This window comes from Dermacentor variabilis, chromosome 6 (assembly GCF_050947875.1).
Source record: "Dermacentor variabilis isolate Ectoservices chromosome 6, ASM5094787v1, whole genome shotgun sequence".
NCBI classification, from domain to species: Eukaryota; Metazoa; Arthropoda; class Arachnida; order Ixodida; family Ixodidae; genus Dermacentor; species Dermacentor variabilis.
Window position 1 is genome coordinate 146,472,121 of NC_134573.1, and position 20,123 is coordinate 146,492,243.

The window sequence follows — 20,123 nt, forward strand, 5'->3', positions numbered from 1 at the left end:
AAAGTGACGCAAGACTACAGTCGCATGTAAGATGTACGCAGGTGCGTTTGTCCTGTGCCTGCCCTTTTGTGGTCGTCGGTTTTGCGTACGTGCGCGTAATAACATCTTTTCTTTTTGTTTTCTGCCTCGCTATTACAGACTGCGCACTCCTCCGTAATATATACTAGTAATATGTAGTGGCGTAATGACCTAGGTGATGTCACTTTGTTCTCAAGTTCCAAATACTTGTTAGAGACGCGTCCAATTTGACGCTACATCTGGCATTTCGCTATAGCCACGCTGTTAGCTATTTTCCAGTGGACTTCACTACAGCCAGGAAAGTGGGTAGCTGTACGATAAGGAACTGATTATAGCATATATATATATATATATATATATATATATATATATATATATATATATATATATATATATATATATATATATATATCTGCAGGAAAAAGACGATGAGCCTTTTGGAAGACGTATTAACGGTTTCGGCTGGTGGACCAACCTTCGTCAGAGTACAGTAACCACTCTGACAGTACTCTACTGTACTCTACTGTACGATTATATATATATATATATATATATATATATATATTGCCTCCACTGGCTACACGAGTGTAGTGTAGGCAGTCGCCTTTCTTTTTTTTTTCTGCTTTGTGTAGAAAAGTGTAGCTCAGTCCATCTACAGGAAGCCATTTTTTCACAGTTGGAATGTAGCATGAAAACTACACTTTCTACACTGAGGTTTCGGTGAGTGTATACGCAGCAAACGACAAAACAAGCAGGCTGGCGTTGCAAACGTGTGGCGCCATTTTTGTCTCCGACTGTCGGCGCGGATGTAGCGACGATAGTGAATATTCGCTGCAAGGACGGCAGCTAAGTGCTGGCGTGACCGTGCGTGACGGAGGAAGGTGAGCTTAATATTTCAAGAAGATAAAATCATCCTAATCACGGATGGTGCGGGCCGTTTAAGACTCCGCGCTGTATCATACGCATTGAGATGTTGTCTTCGTGCACAGAGAATCCGCGATGCACTTGGCTGCAGTTTGTCTAGGTTTGTTGGTGAAAACAGACTCGCACATTGGTGTTTGTTTTCGGGCACGGGCACATACGCAGCTGCAGTAAGTGCGAAGTCAGGCGAAGCGCGGAGTCAGGTGTTTTTCGTCTGCTGATGCGGCAGACGACGCGCAGTCTGTTCTGATTGGCTACACAGGCCATAGAGCCGAGCTCAGCGCACGACGTCATAGCATCTGCCCGGCACTATACGTTCGTCTGCACGAACTTGCACGAAGTGCAGGTAAAGAAGCAACCCTGATGACGGGACCCTTCACTATAGCCAAAACACGATTTTGAGGGATAACAGCGACCGACGTGGAACCTGTGTAGTAACTATACCTTTCCGTTTGGTTTTATCGCATCGCGGAAAAGCGTCGGGCTCGTGATTGTGCGGTACTGGGCTTGTTTGACTTCTGCCGTACTTGTTCTTCTGTTCCTATGCTTCAACACCGCGCCTCACACTGAGGGCTCTTAAAGCGACTCGTTGCGTAACCCAGGGAAAGGGCAGGGGCGGGGGGCTCACGCATATGCCGCAGTCCAATGAACAATGACGTGTTGTTACTGTGCTCCCCAGTGATACAGACCCCCCCATGCACTGACTATAGAGACTCTGTGCGCATGTCACGCGATGGAATAAGAATTTACCAACTACGCGGTGAGGAGACCCGTTCAAATAGCGCGCACACTATTATGACGGGACCTCTCACCGAAGTCAGTGCCTTGCGAGAAATGGCCTTGATTTTGTTCTCCATGTTTACTCCGCCAGTGCCGCCTGCATACGTACGCGCTGTTTTGATACAGTTGAGGAGTATATAAAATATCCTTATCAAAAGTCGCATACGACACATGTGCCACACATCCAAGAATGAGAAGCCAACAAACACCAAGGAAAACGTAAGGGAAATCACTTGTACTTACAAACTGAATTATAGATATGATCAATTAATGGCAATGAAAGTGGATGAAAAAACAACTTGCCGCAGGTGTAGGGGAACGATCCCACTTCGCATTACGCGTGCAAAAAACAACTTGCCGCAGGTGTGGGGGAACGATCCGACTTCGCATTACGCGTGCATTTGCACGCGTAATGCGCAGTGGGATTGTTCCCCCACACTTACGGCAAGTTGTTTTTTCATCCACTTTCATTGCCATTAATTGATCATTTCTTTAATTCGGTTAGTAACTACAAGTGATTTCCCCTATGTTTTCCTTGGTGTTCTTGTTGGTTGGCCTTCTCGTGATATAATTAATAAAAATCGGGCCCCTCGGCTAGCCCCCTTTCTTCTCATATCCAAGAATGTCGTACATGATAATACGAAAACACCTGCAATAGATATCATGGGACATTATAGGATGTGCTGAATATCCAATAATGTCATTTAATACATGAATTTAGGTTAGTGGACACATAGAATACGTTTAGCCCCACAATATATATGCAACGTGCTTTTCTAAACTCCAGTCATTCATTATTTACTTATTTAATTACAGACGTTCTGTGTATATCCGAGGATCGGGGTACAGTTACGAAGCCTTCAGATGCGCCAGCGTGAGCTTCCTGCGGAGCGTTTGCCTATTTAGTGAGCCGATATTTGCGCACTGTTCCTTCTTCTTTGCTTGCCATCACGTGAGCAGTCTTCTCGAAGTTTCTCATCCTCTTTATGTTTTCTTTTCTTCCTTTCTTTCTTTCTTTCTTTTTTTCTTTCTTTACCGCAGCGCTCGCTCGGTGTCTGTCGCCGACTTTCTTTCTCAACGCCGGCTTGGATCTGCCCAGAGACCACTTGCGTCGTTCGCCCGCACTGCTTTTTTTTTTCCTTTTTTTTTTCTTTCACGAAACGCCGCTGGAAAGAACAAGCTTTAAAATGTCAGCGCACGCGGAGCCTGCGGCAGCTGGCGCGAGCTTGCCCTCCGGATTCCACGCTAGTGACAAGGCGCCCCGGGACGTCAGGGCGAAAAAACATATCGTCACATATTACGGCCATTGTTAAGCCGCGAAGTCTGCTGGTCACTCTTTATTCACTATTTTCTTTTTTTTTTTTTCTGTCTCTGTTCAATTTTGCGGAGTGCTTCAACCGCGTAGACCGCGTATCGCTTCGACGCCCTGCCATACGTCAGCGAGCACTTCCTGCAGCGATCTCGTGACTGCATGCGTCATTACTGATGTATGTAATACTCGGGTCACGGTAAAAAAAAAAAAAAATGTTTTGTTGAACTCGTGCACCAACGAAGGAACACTCGACGACACCTGCTGTGGATGTGCTCTGAGACTCGGGATGTCGTTCGCAAAGATGTTGAAGGAGGCCAAATTCACGCCTCGCTTTGTGCGGAGGGTATACGCGGCGGATAACGGGCGACACATTAGCAAAGTCATTGTTACATGTAGCTGCGCCACGCAGAGCTGAAATTACGGGGTTTAACGTCCCCGATTACCACAGGCTGCGGGAGACGCCGCATACCGGGGTGACGGTCATGCTTCGGGATAACTTGGACCACCTGGGGCTCTTTGGCGTGCACTTTAGGACCTCGCGCATTATACACTTCGGCAGAAAGCCGCAAAAGCGCTGGCTGCGATTACTCAAGGCAAGCGTACCTAAACCCCGTATTCAGAAATGCATCTTAACTTGAAGCCCATGCTTGACTTGATTTTAATGACCCCTGTCGTGAACGCACCAAAAGAAACGCGATGAGCGTCTTGGACGCGTTCGCATGAGGCGTCAATTATATCAAGTCAAGCATGGGCTTCAAGTCAAGATGCCTTTCTAAATACGCTGGTTAGCGATCGTCTCGACTTTCTCTCCTTCTCTTGATCTTCTCCAACGAAACCTTCCAGCCGTGGCCTGCAATGGTAGAGCATCCGCCTATATAGTATGCGGTATTGCGCTGGGTTCGAATCTCCAGTATACCGTCGGAAACCTACCGGTTCTTCTAATGGGTAGAGACGCCCCACGGCCTGGGGTTCGGCTGCTTGTACGGAGTTTTCATCTCGACAGTGGGATGGAGCTGAAGAAATGTTTTGGGGCTTCTGGGCGGCCCTTGTACAGCCACTGACGTTTCTTTGGCAGAGCATCCGCAGTAGATTTGGCATGCACACGAGAGAGCTACCGCCGGGTACCTACCGGTAAAGTATGTGTAGGTATAAACGTGTTTCCCCGGCCTGGTGTTCGAGCCACTTCTTAACGCTTGGGTAGGACGCCCAGCTATTGGGAAATCGCTGGCATGGGATAAGCAGGCGTCCTTTTGGGAGTTGTGTGCTGATTTGCGTTTGTTTTATTTCTTACACAGCCGACGTAAGTGTCTGTGCGAATCGTCTCCCACGCGAGATACCACTGGAAAGCACCCGGACGCCTAAACGGTGATCTGCTTGTACCGTTCTTACATATGCCGGTGGGTGTCTGAACCGTGGGGATCGAACCACGTATCTCCCGCAACTGAGCCGGGCGTCCATATATATATATATATATATACTACGACTCCAACAAAACTTGATGGCAGCGACGTGACGCCTTCTTAATGACATTCTTCTAAACTTGTTTACGCAGTTCGAGGGCTCTCACAACGACAGACCAGTATGGTGAAACCCATGAGCTCTAGCTTTAATATTCTTCAGAAATTATTCTGGCAGCGTATAACGCATATATAACACATATATAACACGTTTAACACACACAGCGGCGATGGAGCGCTACTGATGATTGCCGTCGCTATCCCATGCACGGAGTCATGTTCCCCATTAGACTATAACCGTTGTTTTTTTTAATTATGCGCCTGCTCTAGAATATTTAGGGTGAAGGCCTTGTGTCTCGTACCCAGCCTAGCAGCTTTTTGCACGCGTAAGAATTTTGTTATTGTTTGTTTTGTTCTTAAGACATTAACCACAGCATGCATACGGTTAGCCGCAGCATGAGCTGCCCATTGATACAACGAGTACTCTGTGCCCATTCTTTGGATAAAGCAACCACGGATAACCAACGACGTCATAGCGACGTCATAGCACGCCTCGACGCGTCAGCTTTTATTGAATCCTCTTTCTCTCTATCGCCTTGCTGGAATGTCTAATAATCCCGTATGCTTTCACTGCCACTCTCGCCGAGCTCTATTCAAAATTTAGCATCATTTTCACAGTACTATTAAATGTAACCTGTGGAGATATTGTACCTCGTACAGACGACGAAACGTTACTTATGGGTAAGTATTGAACGACCAGAAGGCAAGTGAGCTGGTATACGTCGCAGCAGAGTCTCCTTAACCAAGATATACCGAATGAAAGTAACATCGAGTGCACAGTTTGATGACAGATCACGTGATGAAGCGCCTTGGAAGTTTCTCACGAAGAGCTATACGCCATGTAGAGCGCACGTCGCAATTCCCGCACGCATAAGGCGGCATCCAATAGCATCGCTGCAGAGCATATGTACAGACGTCGCTGCATCGCGTCGCATCGCACCACCTGCGCTCGCAAGGAGCCCACTTGCAAGTCTGCCTTGGGTGACATCTCCTGCCTTTGCCCGAACTACGCCGGTTAAGAGGAGATGCAAACGTGCGGCGTAGAACCGAGGATTGATCGAAAACGCCCGTTTAGGGCCACGTGGCAGTGAACAGAGTTTCGAGTCTTTATTGCATCTCCGTGTACGCAAAAATTTCGCAGCCCAGAGAAAGCTTGCAACATTCTCTGCCCCTTTAGAACAGAAACAAGTTCTTGCCTCAGTAATACTTCTCGGAGAGAGACAGAGAGAGAGAGAGGAAAGGCAGGGAGGTTAACCAGACGCACATCCGGTTTGCTACCCTGCACGGGGGAAGGGGGGCTCTCACCTCAGTATTATTACTCGAAGAAGGAGCACCGCACATCCCACGCGGCTGACAATGAACGCACGTGCGGTAAACGCGTGAGCATGAATACTAATGAGAAGATCGAACCCAGTATAGATGCAGCTTAAGTAAACAGATAGAAAGCGAACTTAGCACAACTCGTTATGAACGAGAAAACACTGGGTTCGCAGTGTGCAGCTGCAAGCCACCGGCCATGGGTAACGGTGAACAAAGCGCATGACTAAGACGAGATGTCATCAGCCTTTCAAAGGCCGGCGCTCCTTCACGCTAACGCTGTGCCCTTTTCCGTGCTGTTTATCATATATCACCGAACTCCTGTATGATAATGTTTTTTATTCTCTCTCTCTCTCTTTCAGCAGCTTCACTTGCGACAGCTCGTGTTGCTATGAGATTCACTCCCCGGCAGTGCTCTTTCATTGTCATGTAACAAAGTTTTCAACGAAATATCGCGGGAGAAACGATATATATCACTACGGTTGCAATAATTCTTCTAAGATTTTCGCCTTGCTAATCTCGCTCTCGGCGTTAGTTCTTCTGCATGTATATTTCGCATTTCGAAATTTCCCGAGCTAAGATCCTGCCCTATTGTGCACTATATACAGTCGGGATCGATCAGTGTGCGAGGAAACGCAGAATTCGTTTTTCGAGCAAATAAGAACTCGCGAGAAGCGGATTCCAAGCCGTCGCGGGAATAGGTTCTATAAGCAGTTGTTCAGTTGAACATGTACAGTCTCCAGATCGAAGCACACGTGTGTCCGGCACATGTGTGTGTGTGTGTTGCCGCAACGGCGTGGATGCAAATTTGGCTGTGCGACGCATGTGGTGCCTTGAGAGACTGTGCAACAGCGCCTACGCAGATAGTCTTGTATTGTTCATTCTTCGATTTCATTTTGCTTTTTTTCCTACTAAAGCGAAGTTTTCTTTTCCTAAGCCACCATGATGATTCCGCGTCCGTTGGTTGGTGACTGTCGTTCGTGAAGTATCTCGCATATTTGTGGTTATATTGATATAAACGTCGCATGCGCACCAGATACAACCTCAAGTGAAATTGCCTTTATGAGCACTGAACGTTGACCTCGAGAGGAGTGCCATGCAGTGAGCGCGCTTTTTCTTTGCGTTACTAAACAATAAATTACGACATTAAACGCTCGCCTCATATGTAATGCACATATACCTCGTATAGCGGAACAACGCGTAATGTCCGCCGGCCCCTTCGAAAATTCTCGTGTTTGCACTATACCCCCATTCTCAGGACACTGCCTATGTGCCTCTATATATGCATACCCATTAGCGGCCGATCCCCTAGAAAGGGCAAATCTACAACTATGACCCAAACCTTAAATGAATCTAATGGCCAGTACCCCAGAAATAGTATCTGCCACTCTCCCCAACCTCGTTGAAGAATGGATACAGTGAGGAAAAAAAAGTATTCAAAGCCCATTGTTTGAAGACCAACTAAGGGCCGTCCAGAGGGCCCATGATGTCGCTGAAGGGCTTGGCCTGACAGTGCCAACGTGGGAGTGTTGTGCGCCTTGGGTTAAAAAGTCGAGTCTCCGGACCTCATTTCAATAAAAGTTCTCACACACACACACACACACACACACACACACACACACACACACACACACACACTTTAACGCAAACCTTAAATTAATCTAATGGTCAATCTCTAAGAAAGGGTATCGGCCACTGCGACACAGAGGCATACAATCAACAGGTGTATCTAATTGGTATATTAGATACGTGTCGTTGTCCTTTTCCGCGTACACCCCTCCACACCATTGTTCCTTTGGTGAGGATCAAACAGCCCTGACGTCTTGCAGTGTCCACCCCATGCATGAATCGGTGGCTGCATCTCAGCGTAGCTCGTGGACAGAGAGTGAAGTGGATAGACGATGCACTGCATGACAGTGAAGTTGTTGACCGGCGCAGTGTATGCAGACTGCATGAGGTTACAACGCAGGATAAAACGAAAAAGGAAGACAATTCTCATTTACTTCGCGCACCATTTAACACCTGCTTCACGACAGCCATCGCTTCACGCATACATTGAAGTATGCGCGCCTGTATCTGGACAATTTTAATTTGTCAAACCAATGCTGTCCACACATCCTGCGCAACGACGATAAACCCGATAAGAGTGCCGTTGTGAAAATTACGACCCTATAGGTGAGAGGTAAGGATAAAGACATCGTATGTTTACGAGTCAAGAGTCCACTTGGCTACCCTATGCTGGGCGAAGGAAAAAGAAGGAATAGTCACATATACATAATATGCGCGCGAACAAAGCGTACGCGCCGAATGAAGGGGTGATGACCTTACGAAAACGCGGTTATACGCTAGCCTGGACACAGTTTAAAGGCCGCCCCACATTCAGCGTTTCTACCGGCGTTTTTTGGCGTTGCGTCTCCCGGCGTGGTCGCATGAACGGCGCCGGAGAGGGCGTCCAGCCACACGAGCGGCACGCGGACCAGCGCCAGCGCAGCGTCGCACAATGTGACCAGATTTATTTTACCAGATACCTCCTAAGCTAATTGTGTAATATCAATGAAAAGAGCTGTCATAAGTATTCTTCAATGCAATACTTATGCCTTTTGCATAGTTTTACGCTAAATAAAATATTCAGGGCTGTGTAGAAAAATTACACAAGGCTAAGCTTCAGAAAACTGGCAGCAATATCGGCGTGAACATCACGAGCGGTCGGCGCGTCGGCGTGCGAAGCTGAGCATCGAGGGTTCTTTATTCTATGATAGAGGGGGAAGTAGGTGCTTTTTATTGCTAGACGCCATACGCCACATCATGGAAAGAAGGCAGCAGCTTTTGCTGCTAAAAAAGAAGCTCCTGCTTCTCATTTGGTACACCCGGCAGGACGATGGCGGCGACTTCAATCCACAAAACGTTTTTTTTTAACACGATTCTTGTGTTCCTTGTGTTTGGTCTGCCACAATATCGGCCTTGCTTCTACAATGGCTATAAGAAGCTCGTTATCGATGTTCGCCGGTAGCATGATTGAAGCAACCAAACAAACAGCAATGGCGGCGCGAACTGCGAATCTGCGGAAGTTTCTTGCAAGAGTTGCCAGCAGCGCGGCCACGCCCTGCCACGCGCTGATTGGTCGGCGCTGTCGAGCTGCTTCCGACGGCGGCGGCGAGATCTGGTGTCCCTTGAGCACGACGTTTTGGCTTGGCGCCAGCCTCAGCGTCGACGCCGAGCGACGCCGGGTGACAAAACGCCAGAAAACGCCGGGAAAACGCCGAATGTGGGGCGGCCTTTAGGCGGCGACGCGCCGCAAGGACGTTCCGGTGGCGCGGCAGGTGCATTCGGTGCACGCATGACGTCATACTCGCGTTGTCATATTGTTCGCCCTATGACGCATTTGCCCAGCATCGCGTCTTCGAAGGCGCCGACCTTCTGTCCTCGTGCTTGAATGAACGTTCCGTCAAAAAGAGAGAGCGAGAGCAAAGAATGCGACAATATTGTGTTAGCGAAGCAGCTAGAACGCCCTGTCAGCGAGCAGCTGAGGCACGTGAATCACTGCAGAGTCTAAGCAACGCGGCGTCAAACTTCGTTTGAATTCGAAAACCAAACGCGAATAATTGGGCGACCATTCTAGCCAGGAAACAGCTGCAGCGTGTGGCGGGTTTCACCGTATGCATAATTAAGTTGATGTGCCTTGCTGTTTGCGTACTCGTAAAGAGAGAGAAAGCTCTTGACTGAAGTGCGGATAATTATTCTGCCGTATCTATATAGGCGCCGTAGTGATACAGAAGGAAATTTGCAGAAGAATGAACATGAGTTCGAGTCCGTACAGAAGATAATTAAAAAAATCGTGACCGAGAGCTTATCACTGCCATTGAAAAAAAAAAAGTGTGCAATCTTTGCGTTCTGCTTGGGCTAACATATGAGGCAGATACTTGGAGATTGACAAAGAAGCTCGTGAACTAGTCGAGCACCGCGTGAAGAGCGACGGAATAAGAAGAATGTTAGACGTAACGGTAAGAGACAGGAATAGAGCGGTGTGGACCAGAGAGCAAACGGGGATAGCCGATATTCTAGTTGACATTAAGGGAAAAGAAAATGGATCTGAGCAGGCAATTTAGGGCATAGGGTGGATAACCGGTGGACCATTAGAGACACAGAGAGGGTGCCATGGGAAGGGAAGCGCAGTAAAGGATGGCAGAAAATTAGGTGGAGTGAGGAAATAAGGAAATTTGCAGGTACACGTCGTAATAAGCTTGCGCAGGACGGGCGTAATTGTAGATCATCATCATCACCATCATCATCATCATCATCAGCCTGGTTACGCCCACTGCAGGGCAAAGGCCTCTCCCATACTTCTCCAACAACCCCGGTCAATCCCGGAGATCGCTGGGAGATTTTTTCGTCCTGCAGTGGATATAAAAAATAAGCTGATGATGATGATGATGACAATACCTCGCGTAAATTCAAGCATATGTGGAACAGACAGGGCCCCGCAGGAGAGGAGGGCTGGAAAAGAAAAAAAAAATTTGTCGAGAAAATATACCATCATAGTATGTACAAATGAGGCAAAGCTGATGATACTAATACAAACAGATTAGAGCTTTCAAATTAAGCCACTGTCTTCAACGAATGCAAAAAACAAAACTCAAAGCATGACGTTGCTTTGAAGGAAGTCGCGTAGGATATAGTATAGAGGGTGTTTCAGCAAACACCTTCAAAAATTTTTTTAAACTTGCCTATGGAAGATAGCACAATTCTGGTTCATGGGCTGGTGTACTCGAAGAGGCGGACATTACTTACGCAAGAAAATTGAAATACATGATCAATTAATTAACAAAAATTCACTAATTACGTTTTAACTAATTGTCATATGGCACATATTGCAATATACAAATTCTAGCGCGTGAGACATTTACGAGATATGCGCCTTCAAACCTGCGGTAAAAATGCACTGTCGTTCCACTTACTTTAACAGAACGTCGTTTTGTGCACTGAAGCACAAAAGTAACTGGGACGCCAATGCATTTCTCCGCAAAGTTCGGGAAGAAGTATCTCGAAACTGGCGTCATCCTGAGAATTCGTTCCAAGTAGATCCACCTAACGAACTCTAGAATTTGTAAATTGCAGTATGCGCCGTAAGGAAATTAGTTAAAAACTGATTTGGTTCATTTTTGTTAATTAGTTGATTATGCATTTCGATTTATTGTGCAAGGAATGCCCGCCTCTCCGGGTAGACCACCTCACTGACTAGAATTGTGCTATTTGCCACAGGCAAGTTTTTACACAAATTGTTAAAGTGTTCAATGAAACACTCGGTATATGCTTCCTAGATCTATAGTGAATTTTGGGAAGCAGACCCAATTCTAGTGAAGCAACATGTCTTTTCATCTCTGTAAACTGGGCAATAAAAAAGATGTTCTCCAGTTTCCAACGAGCCTCAGTTATCACAGTACGGGCTGTTGGTCAGTCCTATATAGGTAGCACAAATACTATACTATACTATACTATACTATACTATACTATACTATATTATACTATACTATACTATAATACACTATACTAAGCTATAGTATACTATACCATGCTATAGTCTACTATACCATGCTACAGTGTATAGTACGTAGTACATAGTATATATAGTATAGTACAGTATAGTATAGTATAGTATAGTTAGGACATATTCGTGAATTCGGCTTCAGACGAGGCCGATGATACATTGTTTCTAGGTGACGGCGAAGCTGTTGTGAAAGTCTTGATTTTAAGACGGTGTCAATTGAGCGCAGAAGAACTGAACGAGAGAGAGAGAGAGAGAGAGAGAGAGAGAGAGAGAGAGAGAGAGAGAGAGAGAGAGAGAGAACGTTTAATGTGCGGAGGAGCTTGGTAAGCCACAATAGACGAACAAAAGAGACGCGGGTGGCAACGCTGCCTTGAACGTTGCGCAACTTGGTGTGACGTCATGAATTTGGCGGCGGCGTCTCGACCCCTAGTAAACATTTCAACGGCAACGACGGACTGCATTGTATTCTAAGTGATCCGAAGAACGAACTTAGCAAATTGCAAAAACATTTACTGACGGAAAAGTACTTTGAAGTCCGTGACGATCGACACACTGACGTACCATTGCTCCGTGGTCTTCAGCGCGAAATAAAAACATCAACGAAATTTTGACCTTTTTTTTTATTGAAATGAATATTAGGAGAGGTTGGCGCCTTTATGGTGGCACCGGCTACTCCTTGTCACTTGGCAAAGGAAACAAATTTGCGTAAAAAGGGAGAATAGCGACACGAAATATGGCACTCAGTAGAACACTGGATGAATAAAAAATATACAGTCCAACAGTACACGATTCGCAAAGTTCTGTGCATTTGTTCAGTCCACGTACGCATATATAAAGTTAGATATTTAGAACAGCCATAACACACAACACATGTAATGCACTGCAAGTACAGAACAGAATTACACATATTGCATAAATGTTGCGATCGCCACATAAACCAATTATGAATCACGAACAACGTTTATGTTACTCATTTAGCGCATTCGGATCATTTGATACCTAATATTTTCCCAAAATGTTGGTCTCCTCTAAAAACTTTTTCAGAGCAAGAAGCGCTCTTTTTTGAAGGCCCGCAGTTGGCCATGGGCCAAGTATTTTTTTTTTTTAGAGTGAATGGTCTTCTGTCTAATATCAACAAATTTGCTGGCAGTACCCTTCTTTGTGGATTGTATTTAGTGCACTAGAAGAGAAGATGATGCACAACTTCGTCTGCATGGCCACAAGAACACTGTGGACTAGAGACAAGTTTTATCATTTTTTTATCTCCTGATAACCGACGCATTAATGCGAGATTTACGGAACGTTGTTTTAAAGGAACAATTCATTGGCTTAAACTGGTTCAGTGTCTCTCTTTGACGTCCCTTTAACCAGGCTGCAACTGGTTTGCTACCCTGCACTGCGGAAACAGCGTTCGCGGTGTATTCAAAGGCGGTCGCGCAACCCGAGCGCAACAGCACTCTGGCATGCATACTCTGATATAGTATTTAGTGATGCGCAGCCGCAAATTTGGTGTCGCAGTACTCGCCAGAAATTAAAGGTAATGAAGTGAAGTCCTGCGGCCAACCACTACAGTTGCCCCTCAATTATATAATAATAATCGCCCGTTAATTATATAATAATAATTGCACGATCCCTGCTTTCGTGCCGAGCCAGCATTGCGGCGCGCAAGCGGCGCGGGAAGAAGCGCTGCCGTGTGCGGAGTCAGAAAGTCGGGCTGGCACAACATTCGTGCTGCAGCTGCATTCGTCGGGTGTATTCGCGTGACGTCACGGACGCCATGTTGTCCTACTCGTTACTTCCACTGGGCATGCGCGCATCGAGATGACGAGCAGTTCTTCACAGTGCTGTACGTACAACGCTATATGGAGGCCTCCGTGAAGCTGTTGCATACGCCCTATAAATGGGAATGCAGCATATAACCCTTCAACTGCCGACAACGATTTAACTGGTCATGACAAAGGTTGCACTATACCTTATAATTTTGACACGTATGTTTTAGACAATGTCTGTTGCTATCTGTTTTTATTTCAACAATAGCAGTGAAAGCGCTATAAACATTCCTGGTATCACATCTTTTGGGAGAGGAAAAAGCAACATAAATACAGGTTCTTGAAAGAAATCCGCATTTCTCATAATTCATTTTTTAATGTTTGTCATGGCAGCTAATGGGTTAAATGGGGCGTTCTAGAAAGTAGATACGGCACATTATACTTTAATTCTCTATCTCTCAGCGTCTTTTTTGTTGTTGATGATAACGTATCTTTATTTGTTGCTCCAGAGTTTGGAAAATACTGGAATGAACGTAGGTAGATTTGACAGGGGGATCAGGTGGAGATGTTGCCCTCCAAGAAAAGCGTCACCCCTTTTTGGGCTTATCCTATGGCCAAACAATAACTTCGTCATCACCCTTGCGTGCTTGGTTTTTTTTTTTTTTCATTTCCCTAGTGCTGCACGCCCTGCACTTTCAGGTCAGGAACAGCACGAGCGTTATCAGCGTGACGTAGCATTCGCGACAAGGAATCAGAAGGCGCAGAGCGTTCAAGCAAGACACAAGCAATACAAGAGACCTCTATGTTGCGGGACAAAAATACACTCAAGAAGATGTACCTAGTCTGTTTTTTAGAACGTACCACAAGCTCATGTGTCAAGCTTGAAAAGAGTAAGACCATCTACATTATTATGTATAAAGGGTCTCACGAGGATATACGTTTGAGAACGATTTCATTCTTTTTTTTTTTTAGTGAACTTCTTGGAAGTGCGCTTTGTGTGCTGTCCGATTTACCTGCCCGTGTTTATTAGGTGCGTCATACGTTTCATTTCATCATTTCAGGTCTAACTCATTTCATCGCAGACTTTATTCGTGTCGGGCCTGACTCCCGCTTCAAAGCAGTGGAATTCTCTTTCTGCAACAGTGCTGCACGATAACAATGCATCGCGTGAGCCAGGGTAGGACGGACACGTCAGGACGCTCACAGATGCTTCAGCGCAGGGGGCCTGTGTCGACAAAACCGGCCTGACTCATCCGCTTGGCCCCCCGCGAACTCCCCAGCTGGGTGTGGTTCTCCCTCCCTCTCTCGGTTGAGGCGTGTTGAGACCTGACCTATGCAACCCGTTCTTGCCCGGCGCCTACGTGCCTACCTTGACGTCGACAGCGATGCCTGCCTTGGGCGGCCGTGAGCGAGCATTTTGACATCACAGCACTCGCACTCAGGCCTTCTGCCTGTTGCTTGCCGAGTTTTGGGGAGCGAAAAAGAGAATCACCCTGACCCAGGTCGCCTCTTTCTAAAGCTTGTTTTGCCCCCACCCTTGCAGGTTTCTGTTTTCAGTGCACGCGCGCTTGTTTGTTTGTTTGTTTGTATGTATGTATGTATGTATGTATGTATGTATGTATGTATGTATGTATGTATGTATGTATGTATGTATGTATGTATGTATGTATGTATGTATGTATGTATGTATGTATGTATGTATGTATGTATGTATGTAGTTTGGTGTGAGTATTATGTCTTCTGTCTAATATGAGTTCGTCCGTGTTTTCGTGTTTGTGGGATGCGCGCCTGCGTAGGAGCGCATGCACGCGTATGTATGGTGTGTTCATGTGAGCACGTGCGCGTTTTTATATGAGAGCCTGCGTGTGCTTGTCTATGTGTGATCTGTATCTGTGTGGGCAAGCGCGCATATGTGTTTCTCTGGTATGTGTCTGTGGATGACTGCATTGGTGTCTCTCTCCCTCTCTCTGTGTGCGTCTGTATGTGTGGGCGTGCGTGTGTGGTTATGCGTGTGTGTCTGTGCGCGCGCTAGCAACGTCTTTGTACCCACGATCATGATTTTTTTTCTTTTTTTGCCTCGGTGGCCAGGCCAATTACTGCACAATTTCACCACTGGTCATTGCTGGACGAACAAAGATGTGTCACAATCGACGCCGGTAAGAATCCTCAGCACCCAACGTAAAAATCTGGCGCACGAAATGTGCCCCGAAGGATCCTTTATAAAATATTGTTTGACAGATGTAAGCTCGCCGGATAAAATCTCTGTAGCGTAGAGGTGCGCGTAACCGTGTTATCTCGCCTGATGAGACTCGGTTGATATTAAGGTACGCGGGCAGCGAAAAAAGAAGCACAGGAAACTCAGTGCCCTTCCGCTCTGTGAAGAAGGATGACCAGCGAAGTTGTTAATTGAAATTAAATTATGGGGTTTTACGTGCCAAAACCACTTTCTGATTATGAGGCACGCCGTAGTGGAGGACTCCGGAAATTTCGACCACCTGGGGTTCTTTAACGTGCACCTAAACCTAAGTACACGGGTGTTTTCGCCTTTCGCCCCCATCGAAATGCGGCCGCCGTGGCCGGGATTCGATCCCGCGACCTCGTGCTCAGCAGCCCAACACCATAGCCACTGAGCAACCACGGCGGGTCACCAGCGAAGTTGTGTATGGGGGCCCCTTAACGGCGAGCTGCACCTCTGCCGCGGATCAGCCTGGCATTGCACTATCTTCGGGATCGGCCCAAGTATGGGGAGTGGTCAACGCCTGCTCCGCTTCCACCGCGGATGGGCCCGGTATTGTACGATCTTCTGGATCGTCCCCCGAATGGAGTTAACGCCTGCGTCACCTGCGCCAGGGGTTGGTCCGGCGTGGCACTATCTTCGGGATTTTTTTTTTCTACACGCGGACGCGATAGTGGGGAAAGTAGCCCTTAACAGCTGCGCTGTAAAAGTCAGCGTCTCATCTTATTCAAGCTGTACGCCACCGACTGAACAGCGCATGCGTAACGTAGGAGGCATTAGCAACCCCCACGTCACACGATAATCTAATTAAAAGTCCCCAAAATGAGTTTCGTTTTTACGCAAACAACCTGGGTACATGGTTTCATGCTAAAGCGTGCGATTAACAAATTCTGCGTTTGCCTCTATTGATGCTCGCGTTACCAATGCTTCCAACCACTGCGTGATAACGATGCGTTTACTCATTTTCCGTCAGTGCATTCAGTGTATTCACTCACTGCATTCACTCAATGCACAGTTTTTTTTATGCTAATGTTCGTGTGGCAAAAGCAACGAAAGGACAGGAGTGGAGCACGTGTGCGGACACAGCACGGTGTGTTCGTGTATTTGGTCCAGTGTGGCCCTTTCGTTCTTTTTGCGCACAAAAATTGTTGAATTTCACTCATTTCGAGTATCTGGAACGTCGAGGTGCCCGGTTCCAACGCTGCTCGCGCGTTCACATCCTCGTATGCAGTTGAGTATTCGGCACAGTCACAACATGTATACTTATACGGAAACATGTTTGACAGACCGGCCGCCTGTGTATACTGCTCTTCGAGGTACAAAGACCGGCCGAAGACCAGTTCAACTTTGAAAAGCGTACGTAGACCTTGCGTTGACAACTTGATGGGACGCAATCTGAGGCGGCGAGCAAACACGTCCTTCGCGTTAGATTTTCTTCGCCCGCCACCGTGTCTGCGCACTCACGTTTGCAGCTTGAGATTTGAACGACGAATTATAGCGCCTGGCAAAGCAAGCAGACGGGCCGGCGCCGCAGCACACGGCGCGATCATCGGAAGGCAAGGCAACGTTCTTGAAAAGCCCGAACAGACGACGTCTTCAACACCTGTCTGCATACAAGTCCCCGTCCCACCGGCAACGTGCAGAGCCTCAAAAACTGCAGGTCACATCAGCCAATCACAAAGAAGCTTGAACTAAAAAAAAAAGCCGCAGTTTCGCCCGAAAAGCGAAGCATCGATTGCGATAGCAATTTAGTAGACAGCTATACGAAGTAAGGATAGTAGCTTTATCGGCCGTATAAACTTTAGCGCGCACACGCAAACATGGAACACATCACGCTCGATGAGCGCGGGCATCCGCTGTGAAAACGCTGGTGTGAGCAAGAGCGGCAGCTGCAGCGAGCGAAGTGACCTTCGTGCGGCCTATCGCTACACCGCAAGAGCTGCGACAACATATCGTGCCAAGTCTGCGGATCCCTTTCAAGACGCAAAGCCGTGCAAAGTACGCGCTTGTTGGCAAAGTCGAAGCCCCCCTCCCCCTTCCTCCCTCACTCCATATGACGCGCGAGATTGATCCTCGATCGTCACTTCCCCTTGCTCCCAGTCGCGAAATGCGCAGTTGTTGCCAGAGCACAACGCCGTCCCCCTTCCCTCCCTCCCTCAAGACCCCCAAAGCCGTTTGCCCTCCGCTTTCTCCTTCTCGCGCGCCATATTGAGCGGCGATCGGCCGTTTCCCTTGCGTGCTTTCATTCGCACATACACCGTACGACGCGCGGCGACGGTTTTATCGCCCTTGGACATTATAGGGAACATCCCGGCGACGGAAAAAATGCGCCTGGAGTGCGCATACGATTGTTATCGCCATTAAAAAAAAATTGCTGGTGTACATCGTCTTCTTTCAGTCCTCCTCCCATGCATGCGCAATGCCGTTTGAATTTATGAATCGCGGAAGGATTCGCGGTGCGGAATGGTTAACGATATAGTTCGGCAGGTGGAGATCATACAAACTAACGACAATAAGAAGAGAATGTATAGCAAACAAAGAGTGACAAAAATATTGGCACGTAGGAGAAATATTTGACAAGCACTTATTCAGGAACCGTATTCACACAAACTCACAAAAAGCTTTTGCTTTCGAACCGCTCGTGAGATCAGATTCTAGTCGTGATGGTTCGAGTATTTCGATGAGGGTACTCGTTCTCAACAGGACAACAGCTGTTTTCCTCCCCGTCACCTTACCCCAAAAACCAGCTACAGCACTTCACCTCCCAATTTCCCCATCCTTCCTTCATTATCACTATTACTCCCTAAAGATTGCTAGTTCCCTTACTCAGTGCTTACCTTACTATTTAGAACCCGCTTAGGATCCTCGCCCCTGAAGGCGAGGGAGCTACTCTAAAGGTGCTGTCAAGGAAAGCGGTTGTTGTATTGATGTAAGTTCTGTTTACAATGGACTTAACACTCAACCTCGCCAAGTGGGCGTGGATGATCTTGATCTATGTCTTCTCTCTAGCTTTCTTTCACTCACCTATGCCCCTCCCCTCGTGTACGGTAGCAAACTGGTCAAAGTCAATCTCTTTGCAGTTCCTTCCTTTCATCGCTCTCTCAACTCAACATGTCGAGTCAGGACTCGGAAGTCGAGATGACCCAGCCCAACCCCACCGCGTTTGAATGTTGGTCTTTGAATCGATCTTGAATGTTGCCAATTCACTTCACAAGCCCTCGCCTTACTATGTCCCCGTGAAGAGAATGAGCTGCATAAAGTTATAAACGCCGTTGCCTTGACATACACAGGTCCCCTCGTCGAAATGGTGGCTCCAGGTAATCGCCCGCTGTTGATCAATGCTGGTTGTTCGTAACGCACGGGACCGGGATAGGGAGAGAAATAAACTTTATTGCTAGACCAGGCTTTTTGAGCCCAAAGGTGGGTGGCCTCCTCAGTCCAGGTATAACCATGGCTCGCTGCCGCCGCCCGAGCCCTGTTCACCAACCGTAGCTGGTTGGCGTCCATTGGAACAGTCAGAGTGAGGGTCGAATAATCCGTTTTAACTGCTTTCTTTCTTTTTCTCAGACCCGCCGCCGGTTCTCGTCGTCGATTGGCCGATGGACGCTGTGCCCGCAGCTTTTTGGCCGCACCGCACGGCATTGGCATATAAGCGGAGTGCATACGCGGTGCGCGTCTCGCAAAGCCCGTCCTTGTCGCCGCAGCCGTGGCGAAATCGGGTCACCGCAGCTGTCATTCTGGACTCGGTCGTCGCTCTGCTGCCCTCGCCGGTTTTGCTGCGTCGACGGCTCGAAATCCGCGATAGCGGGCCGCGGCCCCGGCGAGGTTTGCCAACTCTTCTCGCACGCAGGCACACGTCGCCGATAGTGCTCGCCTCCCCGCCAGCACGCGGCCTCGCGGTAACCTGTGAAGCACAGCACCGGTTGCAAAGCGAGAAAGCATTGCTCCAGGTTGCTGACGACATCGCTCCCACCCCCCTCCCCCTTCAAAAAAAAAAAAAAAGAGAAAGAAAGCGAGCGACCCGTACACGGTGGTCAGATAGCGTGAGAGCACTATAGTGTACGCACAAACAGTTCTATTTCTACCTGCGGACCTTTGAAAGAAAGGCCCGTGGCACTAGTGCAGTGAGAGAGAGAGAGAGAGAGAGAGAGAGAGAGAGAGAGAGAGAGAGAGAGAGAGAGAGAGAGAGAGAGAGGCTTGCCACTCCAAGTGTAGCGTATGATGATGACGGGCGCGTTTATGACAGTCGCGAACTTCTTTACACAGTGTCAACGCGCGTGGTGCTGCGCACCTATTCCAGCAGGATAGCACGGAACAGAATACACACGCACACTCGCACACACACGACGCCCGTGTTTGTGAGCGACTCTCCCAAAATCAGTCTGATCTTCGCGCTGCTTTCAAATGACATGCATCTTCGTGCCAAGTGTAGCTCAACATGAAGCTGCCATCGAAATCGTGTTTGTGAGATTTCTCGTTTTGTGTGCAGCCATGCATCTGGTTTCTGCGCTGTTATGTATAGGCTTGACAGCCCTCTATCCACAAAGCACACTACGCAATTCTGTATGTTCCGCAACATGTGGCACATGGGTGGAGTCATTAATTATCGGGGGTCTGTTCGAAAGGCTGACATTGTCGGCCACATTGTCAAGCGTGGCCCCCTATAACCGCGGGGCAAACCTTTTTTATTTGTTCAGTGTTGCACGTA

At 47.6% G+C, this 20,123-nt stretch overlaps 1 long non-coding RNA gene across 1 annotated transcript in view; it reads left to right on the forward strand.

Moving 5' to 3' along the window:
- Positions 1-629: 629 nt before the first annotated feature.
- The window catches only part of LOC142585421 (uncharacterized), a 38,988-nt gene continuing 19,494 nt past the window's right edge, over positions 630-20,123 (forward strand). Inside the window, exon 1 of the long non-coding RNA XR_012829088.1 lies at positions 630-1,373. This is a non-coding gene — a long non-coding RNA (uncharacterized LOC142585421). The remainder of the gene's footprint in view (positions 1,374-20,123) is intronic.